The sequence below is a fragment of the Lonchura striata genome, chromosome 4 (genome assembly GCF_050655825.1).
Source record: "Lonchura striata isolate lonStrDom1 chromosome 4, ASM5065582v1, whole genome shotgun sequence".
Classification (NCBI taxonomy): Eukaryota; Metazoa; Chordata; class Aves; order Passeriformes; family Estrildidae; genus Lonchura; species Lonchura striata.
The window spans coordinates 43,308,362-43,325,779 of NC_140706.1; the positions used below are offsets into that span (position 1 = coordinate 43,308,362).

General features: G+C 35.1%; 1 protein-coding gene across 5 annotated transcripts in view; it reads left to right on the plus strand.

The window, feature by feature from the left end:
- The window catches only part of FBXW7 (F-box and WD repeat domain containing 7), a 174,800-nt gene that overhangs the window by 97,175 nt on the left and 60,207 nt on the right, over window positions 1-17,418 (plus strand). The gene's annotated exons all lie outside the window — the stretch shown is intronic.

Sequence of the window (17,418 nt, forward strand, 5' to 3'; positions counted from 1 at the left end):
ATTTGTATGCATTTTCTCTTGCTGCTGAATAAATAGTGTTTCAGTTTACTGATGCAAGTTTTAAAGTCAAGCCCATCCTGTGTTAAATATGCTTGCTTTCTTTGAATGTCAACTTAGTACTTTTTAGCAAACTTAGTCAAATCACAGATAAAATTTAAATTTGACAAGGTCACCCTGGAAGGTTTTATTTTTTTTCATATTATGTTGTTTGCAATATCTTAAAATGTTTCTTATATGTAAAATGTACATGGCATACGTTGAAGGCAGCAATCTAATGTCGGTCTGCAACAGTGCAAAATTTAGAATGCATATATATATATATATATACACACACACAACTGTTTAATATTGGATCATGTGCATTTCAGGAAACTATTTTTTCTGAAATTAGATATTATGCTTATGTGTTTGCTGAACACAAAATAGGAACATTTCCTAATGTTGAAAGTGATAAAGTGAGTTTCTGTATTTTAATAGAGTGTTTTAAATTTTTAAATATGATTTGGGAACTGTTTGTTTGAAAAGAAGCATTTGGAATATGTTTGGATAGTTTTAGTTCCTTTGTCTTGGAAAAAGCATAGTATGCAGTGTAGAAGATAAGTTTAGTAGATACGCTTTGCAAGTCCTTTTGTGGCTGTGTAAGTATGGTGTACTGTTGGAACTTGAATGCTGATGTCTTATGTGTGTATTTTCTGTATTAAGAAATAGGATCATACAGTAACTTCTCACAGGTACAAAAAAATCCCCAAAGTAAACCAACCAAAATCTAAAGCAGTTTTCTCAAGATTTTGCACTGTTCCAAAATGACCTGAATTATCTCATTTGTCCTGTCCTACACCCCGCTCAATCAGTCAGTTTAATGTTTTAGTTATAGGAGTGTTTAGAAAGGTGTTCAGCATCTACTTTTCTTTAAGCATGAGGACTAAGGAGAAAATTTAGAAATGCTGTAAATTTATGTTTTACCAGCTAAGATTATCATCAGTCTTGTATCTTGTATTCTGAAACTAATAGTTGTCAGTATGATGGTTGCTGATAGTGGAAAATATGAGAGCTCCACCTTTAGTCCCATGCCTTGCAGCACTCAAAGCCTGCACGTACCTCCCAGCCATTACCATATTGGGTTCCTTCCATGCTAACGCACAGGGGTTGCATATAAATTCTGCACACTGAAAAAATCCAATAGTAAAATCCAATCTAATTCTTCATATCAACAGATGAGAGAGTCAATACTTCTGTTTTCTGGATTTTTTCTTTTATTAAATATAACAACAACCGAAAAAGTATTTTTATGCAAAATAGGAGTTTTAACACGAAGTCTTTATACAACTTTAAGTTTTATTTTTAAAAAATTCTACTTTTCATTTAATAAGTAATGCATTGAATTATTTAGTACTGCATTTTCAGAGCTTAGTTTGATGTGCTTTAGAACATGAGCTACTATTTTCTTCCAGATTATTGACTTGGTAATATATCAATGCCACCCTTTTTTTTGGACGAGTGTATGACTGGGCCGTTCAGACATTGACCTGACTTTAATATTGACCTTCTCCTTGTTTGAACTCATTTCTTCCCCTCCTTAATTGTACATTAGAGTTAACAAAACATCTTTAAAATGTGTTCTGTGATCCTTGAGAGTAAAAATATTTCCGTTATGAGAGCTGACAGTTCATAGTTTCTGCATCCTCTGCATTGGTTATACTGGGCTTCTATCAAGAAGTGCACTATAAATGGTCACAGGACTTAACAGTTTGCCCTTTTGCATTTTGTCAGTTTGTTCAAGTAGTTAAAACACTTGTCTGCAATACCACTAATCTGAATCCAGTTAAAAATAGTATTACTTAGCATTCTTTGTGTAGCACTTGAGAGTAACTGCAGTGCACAGCAATAAAAGTACTGTACTTACACAGTAAACCCTATGTATTCCTATAGAGCTGTCTACAAAGGAAAACACCAATGCACTATCACCAAATGCAGCCATAGCTGCAGTCCTCTTTAGCCTTTGACACATCTTTCTTAGGCACTGGAGTGGATTTTGCAGTATAGAGTGTAGAAGCAATGAATACCTTTTAGCTGGTACACACTTGGAGTATCAGATATCATTTAGCTCTTCAGTGCGATGTGACTGCAGCTGATCATTGAACATACTTACAGCATACTCACGTATGTCACACATGTTCCAAAATCAAGTGCCACATTTTGTTTGCCATGGTAAATAACTTCCAGTTGACAAAAAATTGGTCTCTTAATTAACTATGCAATTTTTCCTTTGTAATGCTCTTAACCCACTAACAGAAGTATTTTTTCTTCTGAAGTCTTTTAATTCTCAGCTCTTTGAAAAGCTGTTTAACAAATAGATTTCTTCCCTCTTTAGTTTTCCAAGGTTTTCTTCCCTGAAATTTCTCTTGAATTGTATTGAAATATCCTCTTGAAGTTTTATGTATAACAATTTTATCATATTGAATGTATCTTTTTAAGAAATGCTAATAAGCTAGAAAATTTGTGAGAGTGACTTGTTCACTTGCACTGTTCCTTCATTTCAAGTGGATTAAAGTAGCACTGAATTGTTATAAAACAGGGGTTTCAGTGTGCACCCTGTGGTATTCCAAGCTGGAAAAATCAACATAATAAATGTATCCATTTTCACTGCCTGTAATCTCAGAAACACCAAAGATTCTGTTATACCCTAAGATTTTGTGAGAATAGTTTTCCTGTATGTGTGTATGTTTCACATCCAACCAAATTTTGTCAATTCATCAGCTTAGTTCATCAATGAAATGCTTCTGTCTGTGGGACATATTTTTATGTTATGTGAACACAAGATAGAGCATTGAAGCATTACTTTTTACTAGCCTTACTTCTTCGTATAAAAGAGCATCCATTGGTCTTACACATTTGTTACTACAGTAGAGCACTTTGAAAGAGACTCCAGTTCCTTTTCCTTCCTCTGGTTGACAGGTGTGCTAGTAGTGTATTTAAAATACTGGTGACTTATGCATAAACAGCTTCTCTTATTTAGATTTGGTTTTTTATCCCTTAATTTCTGTGTTAAAACAGCCAAAGCACTCTTTTCACTGTCAGTCAAATTTATGCAAATATTTGTGCCAGCAGTTCAAACAAATAGTCCATCCATTCAGTTTTTCAGAGAAATGAAGTCCTGAATTTTTTCCACTATAAATCATATCTCTTGCTTGAATACAGCAACTGGTTTCATGGGTGACAGTAAGAAGTTACTTAATGGACAAAAAAACTGTTTCACTTCCTCTGAAATGAAATATCCACCCATTTGTACTTCCCTGTTCTGCAGGGAACAGGTCCTGAGTATTGTAAAAAAGCACTAATTTATTTGCTTCTTAAACAACAACAACAACAAAGTAATTTCCCTTGGGATTTCTCACCATTTGGTAGGAAGAGACTGACAGAAGAGCATAAAATAAAAAAATATGTGAAAATGTGCATATATATGTATATGTGTTCTGTTTTCTAATGTAAAACTAAAGGGACTCTTCAGAGTCTGTCAGTGGACAAATCTGAGCACTCCCAAATGCTTGCATCTTCTGCAAGAGAATTTTTGTTTCTGGGCCTTGTGGCAGGGAACTTGGATTATGACCTCTGGTGTTAACATATCTATATGAATGGCGGTTAGAAACAGCTTTCTTTCAAGGTTGGCTTAGCCTTTACTTCAATTTCTCTTGATTTTGTTAGAAAATTTGTCAGAGAAATACAGATCAGTTGATACTTAATAGGAAAGGAAGTTTGTTCTTGACCTATGTTTATTTTTCATAAAGGGGTGTGTCCATTGCTCTGGATTTCCAAATGTTCACAATAAAGCCTATCTTCTAGATATTTTACTTTTCATTTTTTAATTCATGATTTATAGTGGGGTTTTTAAATTGTTTTTATCATTTTTGGTGTTTCAGTTTTGGGAAATCTTTGTAATGAAACAGAAGTACTTCAAAAGTTCAGTAAAAGGAAGTTAACTGAAAGGGAAGATGGTTTTGAGTGGAAAGAATGGAGTATTGAATAATTACAGAAATGAGGAAGGCAAAGCCTTCTGTAACACTCTGCCTAGAGGGTCATGCCTTTAGAAGATAAATAGTCTTGGATAATGAACTTTGTCTTATTTTTTTTTTCTTTTCTTTTTTACATATATGCAGTGTCTACTCTGAATCTGCTTTTCTCATGCCTTTCATCAATTATCACAAGGGAAATAAATGTTTTTCCTGTGTGAAGTGGTAGCCTTGAAGAAAAAGCGTTATGTTACTTATTTTATCAATATGGAACAATGAAAGTCTAAAAATTATCTTCTGCACCCTTTTATCTGCAATTCTGTCTTTCATTTTGTTTGAAACCTACTCTGTACTGTACTTGAGAGGGAATAATACAGGTTTCACACAAGTAGAAAGAAGTGGACAGATCCTCAATTCTCTGGTGAGCTCAAGGTGGGGTGATTCAACCTGGCTCAGCTGAAGTGTCCTGTAATCTCCCAAGCAATGCTCACAAGAATTCTGCCAAGCCTTACTGAAATCCATCTTTTAAACTATGCATGCAGTCAGATGTAGCCAGTGTTTCTGGCTTTGTAGAATGAGATATGGACAGAAATAGGCTTCTCTTTAACTCTGCCCTTCTCTGAGGTGTTAGAGAAAATTTGGGCTTAAGATAACCATTTGCAGGTGGAAGCACTCAGTTTACTGTTTAAGCAGCTGTTCCCTGTATCCCCTGGAAAAAATAAAATTGATAGCTAACCTGTGCATACCTAGTCCACTCTGGTGTAGTGGGTCAAAAATAGATGGAGAACTTACTTGAGTTTTTCTTGTTGTTTGTTTGGGGTGGGGTGTTCGTTTGTTTTTAAACCTGCAATGCAATACATATCATAGCACTCCCAAAAACTGCTTTATCAGAATATTCAGGGATCCTCTGTCACCGTACTGACTCTTTGAGAAACACTGTTATTTAAATTGTTTTACCTATTTCTGGCCAAGATAAAAGCAGCAATCGGAAACTCATTTATATTTAAAACTAGCTAAAATGTTTTTCTTTGTGGTTTTGATGCATTTAAAACTTCAATTTCCTCTTGTAATGAGTGGTGCTGTCTGTTACAGACTGCAGGAGTGCAGATGTTAAAAGCATGTTATGATGATTCTGCAGTCAGTCCCTTCCCTTCAGGAGGTGTCAGAAGAAAGGTTTCCTGGGTGATTTTTCTCCCTTGTGCCCAATTGTTTAGATGTCTTTAGAAGCCTTTATTGTCCTGCTCTTTGAGCTATTCAAACATGCTGGGTTGACTTTGTGAAAGGTCTTTACCTGCTTAAAGTCCATCTGTTTTGTTGTCTGGAACTGTGGAGGTTATAGCATCCAGCAGAAGAGGGAATGGGAGACAACAATGATGCCATAAACTGACCCAGCTGCCTCTTTGCTGATTGATCATGCCAGAGGGGAACTCATGAAATGTGTAATTAAATACTTAATGCATTGCTTTGAAACCTAATTGCTTTAACTATGAATCTCCCTTTTCTCTTTTTACAGTCCCTTCTATCGCTAGGTAAATGCTTTTTGTCCTTCTGCAGCAAATGGAGGCACTTTAATTTCCTGAACGTATCTTTTTTAGGTATGGGGGAAGACTCCTTTGTGATGAAAATATTGCTCTGCTGTGTCATGATTATCCTTGGTACAGAAACACAAGGAGGGCAAATAAACTTTAACTGGCAGCTTTTGTTCAGGTGTTACCCAGATTTTGAGTGGAAGTCAAACTGAACTAGAATGACACTCAAAGTCATAAAAGCAGGGTTGTAGCCTTAGCATCTTGCTCTTGGATCTCTGCCACTTAACCACAACCAATTGGCTGTCATTCCTTATATGATGAACCCTTTCCTTCAGTGAATGATGATTTTGCCAGTTTGAACAGCTCCACTCCTCAGAGCAACAATCCCATCTCATTCCTAGACTCACTGCTCAGCCTGAGTTTTTCTTTCAAACTCTGTCTGTGGCTCTGGTCTACTCTATCTCACTCTCCCTTCACCTATTTTTGGACTGATAATTCTGCTTTCTCCCTACAGTTTCTCACTGATGTTCATCCTGTGTTAAAAGTAGGCCTCTTTTCTGGAAAACTGTTACCATGTTTGAAGATACAATTTTGCATAGGAACAACAGTGTCTTTTTAAATGCTGCTGAGGTATTTTATAATGTTACTCATATTTTTGAAAAGGCAAGAAAAAAAGCACTGGAGTTGTCATGACTTTTCTTCTTCTTCTTCTTCTTCTTTTTTTTTTTTTTGGTAGTTAAGGAACCCTGTACTTTTAATTTATTCTGTTCCTTAAAATATGCTTTGAGTAACCAGTTTGATTGCAAAGTTTCTTCATAAGAGGTTTGAGATGGTTGCATATCATTTGTGTGGTCATGTGTAGTTTGATCACATTTCAGAAAAACATCTCTAGTTACTTGTTCCTCACATGGACATGATTTTAATACTGAAAGATACAGTCTATGAAGTAGGTTAATGATTTTTCTTTAAAAATTAGATGATAGTTACAAACCGTGCATTTTTGATGCACTGCAAATATTTATGCTTGTGAAAGAGAAGTGCGTGTTATATGTGTCATATGAAAACATTGATGCAGTGCAAGAAGGCAATACAGTACACCTGTTTTTAATAATTCTGCTGCTACTGTAGCACTCGGAAGTAATAGGCAAGTAAGATTTGTGTGTGGTGTTTTTCATTTGTTTTGTAGATTATATTCTAATATAGTGGCAGACTACCAAAATTCTGCTGACCCTAAACTAATTGATTGAGAAGGAGAATAAGTTAAAATACATAAATGATGCTAGCAGCATAAATATATTCTTTTATATATGTTCTTCCCGTATGAATTATCTGTGCTTAGCAGTACTTCCTTAAACCAGCTTAGTTTACGTTGTATCAAAGGCACTCATAAGACCGGGTAGATGCTAATGCGTTCAACTTCTTTATTAGCTAGGAAAACATTTTTTTTCAGGAGATAGTATAATAATGTAGCAAAGATAGTAAAATTTTGTGTTTTATTTGGTGAAACAGGCTTCTTTCTCTCCTGTCTGTTTCAGATGGCTCATTATTTCTGATAGTTTATTAAGTTTGTATATGCATGGCTTTGCATATGCAAGGTAGTAAATAAAATCTTATTTGTAAATTGTGAAGAAGAGGCAACTTCTCTGTAGAAGATGCAGGTAAGTAAGAAACTTATTTTAAGAATCTGTAATAACAAGGAAATTTGAGACGATGTTTTAATATACATAACTTCCTGTGTAATTTCTAAAATTGCATTTTTAAGTTTATAATGTAGCTAGTGTACAGGGATGGTAAGCAGTTGCAGCATACTGATCCTAGGTGGTATCATGTGGGATCTTTCCTCATTTGATTGAGATGCCCCTTTTATGTATAGAGACATAGGTTTAAAAAGTATAGTTTAATTTGCAAACTTGGTTCATAGGCCAGGAGCCTGTAGGTGATACCATACGGGTCTCTTTCTAAGAGCACTTTCCCAACTGCATTTTACTTTTTGAAAATTGAAAAAGAACAGCATACAAAGTGATACAGAGGTATATTTTGTATATTTTTAGTGCCATATTTTTTCCTGTTTATCGTGTGTTTAGGTACTCCCTACTATATTTAAACAGTTAAGATTTTGTTGTTCTAAGACAATCTTCATGGTGCAGTGTTCTGTCAGTAAAAAAGGCAGTCTCTTCTAAAGCATGCTGCTATTAATAAACCCTAACACAAGATTACTTCTCATGATAACAGCAGCAGCTGGCAAGAATGTTTGCAATTTTAACATATTTACAGCATTGCTACATTCCATCTTGCATTTCTCTTATGGTACGTTGTTAGTGAAATTTCAGACTGAATTCTTACCATTAATTTCTTCATGGCCTTGCAGTCTTCCCTTCTTTTGCCTTCCCTTCTCCAAATCCTGTCTACATACCAAGCTGTCAAACAGGTCCTCCAGTGTCTATTGCCTATTCTGTCCACATAGTTTTTATATATCATCTCTCTTTTCTTTCCTGTCTCTTTACACCCACAGTGTTCCTGTCCTTTGCCTCTCTGCTTATCCTGCAGACACTTCTGGAAAGTCCTTTCTGCCCATGTACCACCTTTAAGAAAACAAAGAATTATCTGTAACAGTCTGTATTTCCTAAGAGAACCAGATAAGCCATCATGCTAAAAAAAAATACAACTCCTAAAACATCTATCACTTCATTTTCAAAATGCAAGTGTTTAGCTTTAAGTATGATAAATTCAGTATTAAAATACTACATGTCAATCAATTTCCACTGCCTACCCTTGCTTTATCATCTCCAGGCAGATGATAAACTCTCATAGTTCGTACTAATTCTCTTCTCTTGAATAGCATTCAGAATTGATGCTTGTGCACCTTTTTCCTTTGGGAGGAATGTTTTTGTTTTAAACAATAATAAACTTCTGTTCATTTAATTTATCAGACATGTATGTTTACCACTTACTTGCAGTTTCTGTTCACAGTGATTCAAGAAATACGTAACATAAAAAAAACCCTAATAATACAAATTATAGAACTGAGATGCATCATCCCTTTAACCTATGGCAAGATCTGTGGTGTCTGTGCTATTTCTGACTGAGATTCATCTAATGGTATAAATTTGCTTCTCATAGAAATGGTTAGTTTTCTTATCATGTTTGAAATGTCATTTTGTGTTGAGGTCACTTTGCACTGGGAGAATTTGACACTAATTGCAATTAATATCTAGATTTATTAAGGGCACATATATAGCAGTGCTTCTTCACTTCAGAAAGAAAATGGGTTAGAATAGCAGCAGCTAATTTGGTCGGTGCCTAATTAGTATGAATATTACATGGATTAAACTTGCAAAAGTAGATTCATTTTGGGGGTTTGTTTCTTGGTTTTTTTCAAGACACACCATGCCCCTCCTGTATGGGTTAGAGAATCTTTGTAACAATTTTTTGGGGATTATTCCATTTAATTGTCAGATTAATTTGCTGTATGTCAATTTCCTTTAGCTTCTCGTGCACTTTCCTTTTCTTGTTGCATAAAGAGCTGGCCATCATGGGAGAAAACTTCAGTGAGTTGTAGCCATTCCCTCCCAGAAGAAGAAGAGGAGGCAGCTTGAGCTGCTTGGTTCTGAGCCATGTCAGTGATCGTGGGTGTCCCTGAGATCTGTTGGCACGGCTCAAGTAGCTTTCCAAAAGGCCTGCCTCTTGTGCTGCCTTACTGAGAGGAATTTCTTTGGAGCATCTGGTTAACGGGGATCACTTTCTGGCACCACCTCCGTTAATTACATCTGCTCAACCTGTCTGCCTTGGTTTGTCCTGTGCATTCCCATGAAGGGTTGTATCCAGATGCAGCTGTCTTGCAGGCGCAGCACTAAGCCCTGCGCCAGTCTTGAGATTTCTGGGAAGGCATCCAAACTTCTGAGTGGGTGAAGAGGAAATAGTTTCCTGTTCTGAAGTACTGGCCCATTTTAATTTGAGCACACAACTGAGTGTTTTAAATGTCCATAAATACTGCATATTTGTCCGTTTATGGCCATGTTTAGCAAGTCCAGCCCTTGCTTTTCTTGATTTAGGAAGAGCTCATATTAGACGTGACCTGTTCTTTCTGGTGTGTGGAGAAAGCAAATGCTTCAAGACATCCAAGGCATCCTCAGGGAATTAATTCCTGAAAACATGGCAATGAGGAGAGGTGGGTGTGCAAACCTTCATGCCCCCTGCCCCAGTTTTTCTCTTTCTCTCTTCCTGATGCAGAGGGAAACCTGCAGTGAAACTTCACTAGTCATTGAATTGTAAAAAAAGTAAAACCTGTAATTTGCACCTCTGGAGTGTCTTACTGACTTGTGGGACTTAATTTATAGAAACAGGTAGCATTGGCAGCCCCTTGCAGTGGACACACAGACCACATGAACTCATAATTGCTGAAAATTTTCAGCTTATTCTTTGGGCTTCAGTAGACAATTTATGCCCCCCCCGAGGTTATACATAGTTACCCAATCATAATAGGTGCTGTCTAATAAAACTAATCTTTCAAGAGACATCTGTGTTTCTTTGCTCTCAGCATATTCTCTTTTGTGTATATATGTTGATAGAAAAATTGAAACGTGCTATTTAGTAATTGGCCCTAAGGCCTTGTATTTTCTCAGTGATTTTAAGACTTGTAATTCAAATTTGCACTACTTAAGCATAAACAATGTTAGTGAGCAAAAACCTTTAAATTGAATTGTCGTGTCTGTGAAGTAACTAATCTTTGTGATATAAACACAAAAACATTTTTTTTCTTTCACCTAGTGTAACAACTGTGTGCATAATGTACAGTATTTGTATATTAATGTATTTGGAAGAAGGTAAATAGAATCCTTCTTACAAAGGTATTTATATTGACACAAATTAAACCTCAGTGGTATGAAACTTAAGACAATTTTTGAAAAATAAAAAAGTACATTATGTAGTAGTTTTGAATGTAGTTTAAACTATTTTGCACTTTGATTTTAATTTCAGATTGCCTGTATCTTAGAGTTTTTTTCTTCTTTTTTGCTTATCCTTCAGAACCATGAAGTCAGGACACCTATTTGTGCGTTTTCATGCAAGCAGTTCCTTGCTGTGAGGCAACATGGGACACATGCTTCTTTTGTCCATCTTTTGAACTCTCTTTACTAGGAGTTTTAACTTCTGTACAGGGTTTTGAGAAATAGTTCATGTTTTGATGGTATGTGAACATATGGGGAATGAATTTGGAATCTTGAGACTAAACTGTTGCCTTTTTTTTTCCTTATCTTTTTTTTTTTTTTCTTTTTAAGCTTACTAGGAGAGCATTCCAGTAGAGGGGACATAAAACATATGTTGTCTTTGAAGGATCAGTGTGCCAGATATTGGATATGGCATTCCAAAGCATGTAATGACATGGATCACAAAGATGTTGCCCTATTAAAAACCTAATATATGCAACCATCTTTGTATTTCTAAAAGAATGTCAGTTACTGCTGAGAAATATGCTAAAAACCTTTCTGAACTTTTGAATTCCCTTGACAGTGCTTGTGAACTTCAAGGTCTATTTTAAAAATACAAAATATAATATATAATTTTCATTCTGTAGCACACAATATTATAGCTGGTAGGCAATTGTTTCCTTTCTTTTTCCTTTCAGAGCTGGGGAATCATAGCATCTCTTATCTAATACTACTTAATAATAGCCCTCAGAATACATGCACAGATACAGGTGCCCTTCCTTCAGGGAGAGTTTCAAGATTTCCTTCTAGTTTCTTGCCAATAAGTAGCATCAGTAGTGCTTCATAAGATTCTGTCCTAGATTAGGTATATCTGTCATAGACATATCAAAAACCATATCAAAAACCATATCAAACCATATCAAACCAAAATATCTGGCTTCGTTTAGGTGTGCCTTCATTAATGGTTTTCACAAATAGACAAATTTGTAAATGTGCTACTATTATCCAGCAGGGAAAACATTAAGTTGTTTTTTTAAATTGTTTTTTCTTTCTATTTATATTATCTTATATTCTAACTTTTAAGTAATCAGTTTTTGGTTTTTGTGTATAAACAAGAACTCATTTTTAATAGGAAAAATATTAGATGGGAAAAACCTTGCATGTTGTCTTATAATGTATTATAAATAAGGAAGCTTGATTTTCCTTTTTCAGTCCTTTGCTCTTCATGTCTTGAAAGTAATGAAATAAAAAATTCTCCCAGGTTATCTTCTGTATGTGTTTTCTGTTTTGTACACATTAGAGGGGAGACAAGAACCAAGATACAGTTGTGAGCCATAGCTTCATAAACAAGTCTGGAAACTGAGGTAATCCTGCCTTATATCCTTTTTTTCCCTGTTTCTTTCACCTTGTGGCTGCTGTCATAGTCTCCAAACTTGGAAACAGCTGCTGCTAGGAAACCCTGTCTTTTACATGTTTGACTTAGAAAAAACAGGAGTGGATTATTTCTGTTAAACTGAAACAGGAAAAAACTTGCATTGAATGCTGGCCAAATATCTGGTTGCAGCAAGTTAGAAGTTGAAGGTCTCTGAGTCTGTATTACCTAATACAGACTGTTTCAAGAACTGGACATGTGGGATGTTCGCACTCATCCCTGGTCCAGAATGTGTCTAGCTAGCATCAAGACAGAAGCAGATGAGAGATCACTACTACATTTAAAGTGTAAAATGTGGGGTTTTTTCTTCATTTATGAATGAGAATGTTTGTGCTTCAATTTATAGCCATGTTTATTTTCATAAAAATACAAAAATCTCTAAATCTGACTTTCACTTGAAAGTAAAATTGAAAGTGTTCAGGAGCATTTGATAGATTACTCTGAATAATTGGAGAGATTTGTCTTCTACAGATGCAACCTGAGCTGCACTTCTGTGGTCTCAATGCAGTGATTTAGTTTCTTTACAGTGGTTGCTTGAAGGAAATGGCATTTTCTGCTTCTCTGGTGGATGCTTCAAACTTCAGAGGCTGTTTAGCACTATTATTATCACAGGGTGGAGGAAGCCATGCAGTGCCACCCTGGTCCCAGGCTTGTGTTGTAGATGCAGCATTGCTTGGTTGGCTACAAATTACATGAGATATACAAAAAGTGAGACTGACAACAGGTGGAACAACAAAATGAGTTTCTATAGTACCAAGCAGCCAAGCTGTACTGCTAAAAATGTGGCTGTTTCTGTATATGCATATCAGCAAAATAGAATATCTTTGTAATGGTAGAAGGTATCAAAGTATTATTTTAGTACTTCCAGGGCGGTAGTCCGTGTTGGCAAGAACTTTACATCAGTTTTAAAAGTGACACTGTGCATTATACAGTGAAGTCTCTCCAACAGGAATATATTATTGAGGAAGAATATATCATGACTTGAGAATGCATTCATTTCTTATAAAGACAACCTGACACCAAGTGTTGCACAGGCAAACTATGCCACAGTGCCCTTTTTGAATCTTGTTTTATGCCTTGGTTGCAGAGTCAAAGCTGGATTATTTGCACTTATAGAGGCCTGACCTCTATGTGCCATTAGTAGGATAGAAATACAAAAACCTTTCAATTAACTCAATACTGAAATTGTTTGTCACAGCCTGTTTCATAGAGGAGAAACCCCTGATGAGATCATGGTGGTTCCCTTGAGATCCAGCTTTACTTCATAGCTCAGAATGTGTTTTAAGGGAAAGATACTGTGGTGAGAGACACTTGTGTAAAAACATCGTAGCCAGAGGAGAAAACAAAATGTATAAAATACATAGTGGCCCAGATACTGTCACTAACTGTAATAACTACTTTTCAGAATTTCTGATGAAACAACTTCAAACTTTTCTTTTTGTCTTTTAAGTCCCCTTGTTTCTACTTGCATGTAGTCAGAAGAGAAAGCTTGAATTTTGTTTTCCCATTGTTACTAGAGAATTCTTTGGATATTATCTTTATTGCAGTGGAAAAATGGTTTTTTGCTATATCTATCATGCCATTATTTATCATCTTTTTTTTTTATTAGAAGCTACTTCTTGTAGCACTGAGGTTTGAAGTTTCTCTGCATAAATTTCCATAACACATAATTTGGAGAAATGCTTTGCACCCTTTTTCATAACTGTTGATAGGCCAAATTAATTTCTCTCTTCTTCATTGAGAAGGTTGTGCCTGTATGCAGGTGGCTTGAAAAGCCTGATTGACATGGGTCTAATCCATGAGAAAATTAAATTATGATCAGACTCTGTTAAGCTAAGTGGGTTTTTTAGCCTCACCAGAGAAACATTTGTGATGTTCTTGTGAACTATAGCATGTCTAAAATGTCCCATGGCTTTATTAAAGGGTGCCTAGAAGTAAGAACTTTGATATATCCTTTTTTTAGAGTTACCATAGCAATGTAATGGGCAGAATACATTTAGGCTATTTTATAAGCAAAAGAGTTTTGTAAGGCATGTTTCTACTTAAGACTATGCTGATCATATGTACCATATGAACATTTGTAGCACACAAAAGTAATTTGAGCATATTTTTTTCCAAAATTGCCAATTTTACCCCTCTGCTTCTTAAAAAAATGTATTTGGCCTTTGAAATGTAATGGTTTGCTTTGTGGTCTCATTTTGTACCCTTTATCTTTAATAGTGAAAAGTATAATTTTGGATCTCAATGGTGTTGAGTAAGGTCCTTGTCATCTTGTGCTTAATTTATGCTAATTTGTCATACTGTAGGAAGGGGTAGGAAGAATGGCAAGTTCTTGTCTTGGCTTGAGAGAGGTTTCAGAATGCATGTGCTAATGATACACTGAGAGATTTGCCTCGTAAAGATATGGGAGATCTTTTTTTATTCAGTCAGAAGTTCCTGACTGACATTTTAGTTAATGCTAGCAAAAATAAAAACTCATACATCTATCAGAACAACACATTTAGCATTAAATGACAAGCAAAATAGCAATTGAATTTTAAATTAGAAGAAAAAGGATGCTTGGGGGAAAAACTGTATTATATAAAAATTTGAGGGAATTTATAGGATGCATGAAGTAGCTTAGATATTCATAAATAATTTCTCATGCCATTAAGGGTTCATTCTGATAGAAGCTTTATTTTACCATTCTTAGGTAAAACTTTGTGTCATGGCTAAGTATATCCATTTTAGTAATTTTTTATTTCCAAACAAATCTTATCTGAATTGGTATTGTTCATCAATTCTCATCCACTATGTAATCAAGGTGGAAAATTTATACCTTTTTAAAATAAGGTCTGAGTATGCACATCAAGGAAAAAACAAGTGGTTTTCCCACTAAAGAAAGAGTTTGATTTTTTTCTGTTTTTCCTTCATTGTATGTATGTTTTACTGGGGGAGCAAGGGGCTATCCTACAGAAAAATTTAGGAAATTTGTAGTTTAGCATAATTGCTACTTTAATATTCAGTGATTTTTTTTTTTTTTAATATCATGCAGCTTGTGGTGTTGTTTCTGTAGTGGACGTGAAGGGGCAGTGTAGTGCTGTTGATAAATCTTCCTCTGTGCCATCTTTTCAATCTTTTGTGGAATACAATGTTTAAAATGTGATTATTTTATTGGTTGTGTTTATGTGCATTACTTGTAAGAGCGCATGATAATTCTTTTAAGTTAAAGAAATATTCTTAAAATATCAATACAGTTAAGAACATTGTTGTTTAAAATGAGTCACTGTTTTCTCCTTGACACTGTGTATACTCATGAATATAGATATTCTCCATTATTTTTTTAAGACTGTTAGTGTTTAAAGGCTTCCACATGGTAAAAGCACATGAAGATTATGAACAAGTGCTGGCAAAGTACAACTAGATTTGAAATATAAAAGGGTATCAACAAAGCAACTTTGACGTGATTTTTGCTTGATTGTTTGTTTTTTTTTTTTTCACTTTGAGTATTAAAATACATTTGAAGTACTTATTCCTTGTGAATGGTACATTCTCTATGAATTAACTGACATCCTGCAGAACTGAAATATGTAATTTTACCCAGCAGAATAAATTAGTATCCAAAGGAGGCATTTTGTCAATGTCTCTTGAAACCATTTCACCATTCCATTTTAAATGTTCTAGAATAAGTGGGGCTTTCCTTGTTCATTGGTACTGCTTTAGTATCCCATGACCATAGTCTGAAAAGCTAAACAATGATCCTGAGCAGCTCAGGCTCCTTTGAAGATACCAAGGCATACCTGGGTTACTGACATAGCAAATAGTAGTATCATATTCTTTCCTCCTGGAGTGCTGATGAGCTGAAGAAATACATGTTTCTGGAAAGAACAAAAGTAATTCTGGCAGTTAATTTTTGCACGGCTTCAAGTGTTGTACCTTCTCTCATAATAAACCACTTTAATTTGCTTAGCGTTTTTAAGCTAACAGCTTTCATCATGGTGCATATTAAACAATTCAGAGAGCAGAATTAAAATAAGAATTGAGTGATATTTGTGCTAAATTTTAGGTACAGAAAATTTTGGGAATCACTGATAATTGTAATGACTATTAATAAGTATATAAACTGAATTTTAACACTCTTTTAGCCAGTAAGTAATTTAGGATTAATTAATCATTAGCTAACATTATATGCATCTCTGTATGTTGAATATGTCTGTTACCTGTTTTTTAATTCCATAAAGTTTTTATGAGTTCCTGAATGTGCTTAAAAGATGAAAAATATTTTTAATGTGTGCTAGAATTCTCCAGGAAAGATCAAAGTACATGTTCTTTAACCTAAATTCAATAGATTTGACTTACATTAAAATTTGAAATTAGGTAGAGACTTACAGTGAATGTCAGTAGTGGGAGATTTTTTTCTTCTATTACTTCTTCCATTACTTCAAGGTTATGGTAGACATGAGCAATAAAAATATCATCTGTGAGTACCATTGTATAGCTGCATGACAAGCTCTTTCATGCCCTGAGAAAATTGCTTTTCTTTTTGTTTTTGTTTATTCTGTGATCAGCAGTGAACAAAAGCCAGTAACATAGATGATGTCCTGTTTAACTCTCTAAATGCAATCTATAAAGGTTAAAAGATTGTTTGCTTTCTTAGGAGCTTCATTGTGATGACCTTCGAAGTAAGTATACTTTTTTCACCCAGATAGAAGGTTTCATTCTTCATTACTTTTAGAAACAATATTGTATTTTTATTGCAGTATATCTTAGTGGATGAATCTTTGAAAAACATCTTACTAGACTTACTTGACACTAAAGACAAATGTTAGGATGCTGAGGGATTGTAACAATAAAGCTTTTTAATTAGAAATTTAATTCCCCAAACCCTATGTTATCAAACTTTTGACAGAGCACTTGTTTGGGCAGTGTCAATATACCATCTTTTCCCATGTTTATCTTTGAAAGTGTTAGGCTCCAATTCTTCAAAAGCAGCAGTAACACACTAGATGCCGATGGGAAATTGTGAACAGGAAAAAAATTCCTGTATTTTCACATCAGCTTTATGTATCAAAACTGCATGCATCTTTCACATCTGCCACTAGACAGATGTGTGTAATTTCAAGTGCAAAAGTGCATGTGCCATTTTAATACTTTATGCAAACAGTGTCTATCAAATTAGCTACTTGTATAAACAAATACTCAACTGCATGCCTTGTATGCATGTCAGCTGAATGCAGTTACACACAAATTTTCTTAAAAGCAAGTGTCTTTTCTGCTCCCTGCTTTAAAAGCTTGTCAGTGTCTGGAGGGTAGCGTGAATATTGTCAGCATTTAAATAAATGCCTTTAAAAAATGGATAGACTGAGAGGGCTATTATGCAAAAAGTTAATAGATAGTATGGTTCTTGTTGGTCACACATGCTGAAAGTACCAGAGACTGAAGTAGGAGAGTGTGTTCCTGTTCTTAAGGACTACCCCCACCCCCCGGCCAATGGAGAGATTTGTTAATGAATGGAAGACTTTCATTAACAAGTTGCCTCCTTTAAA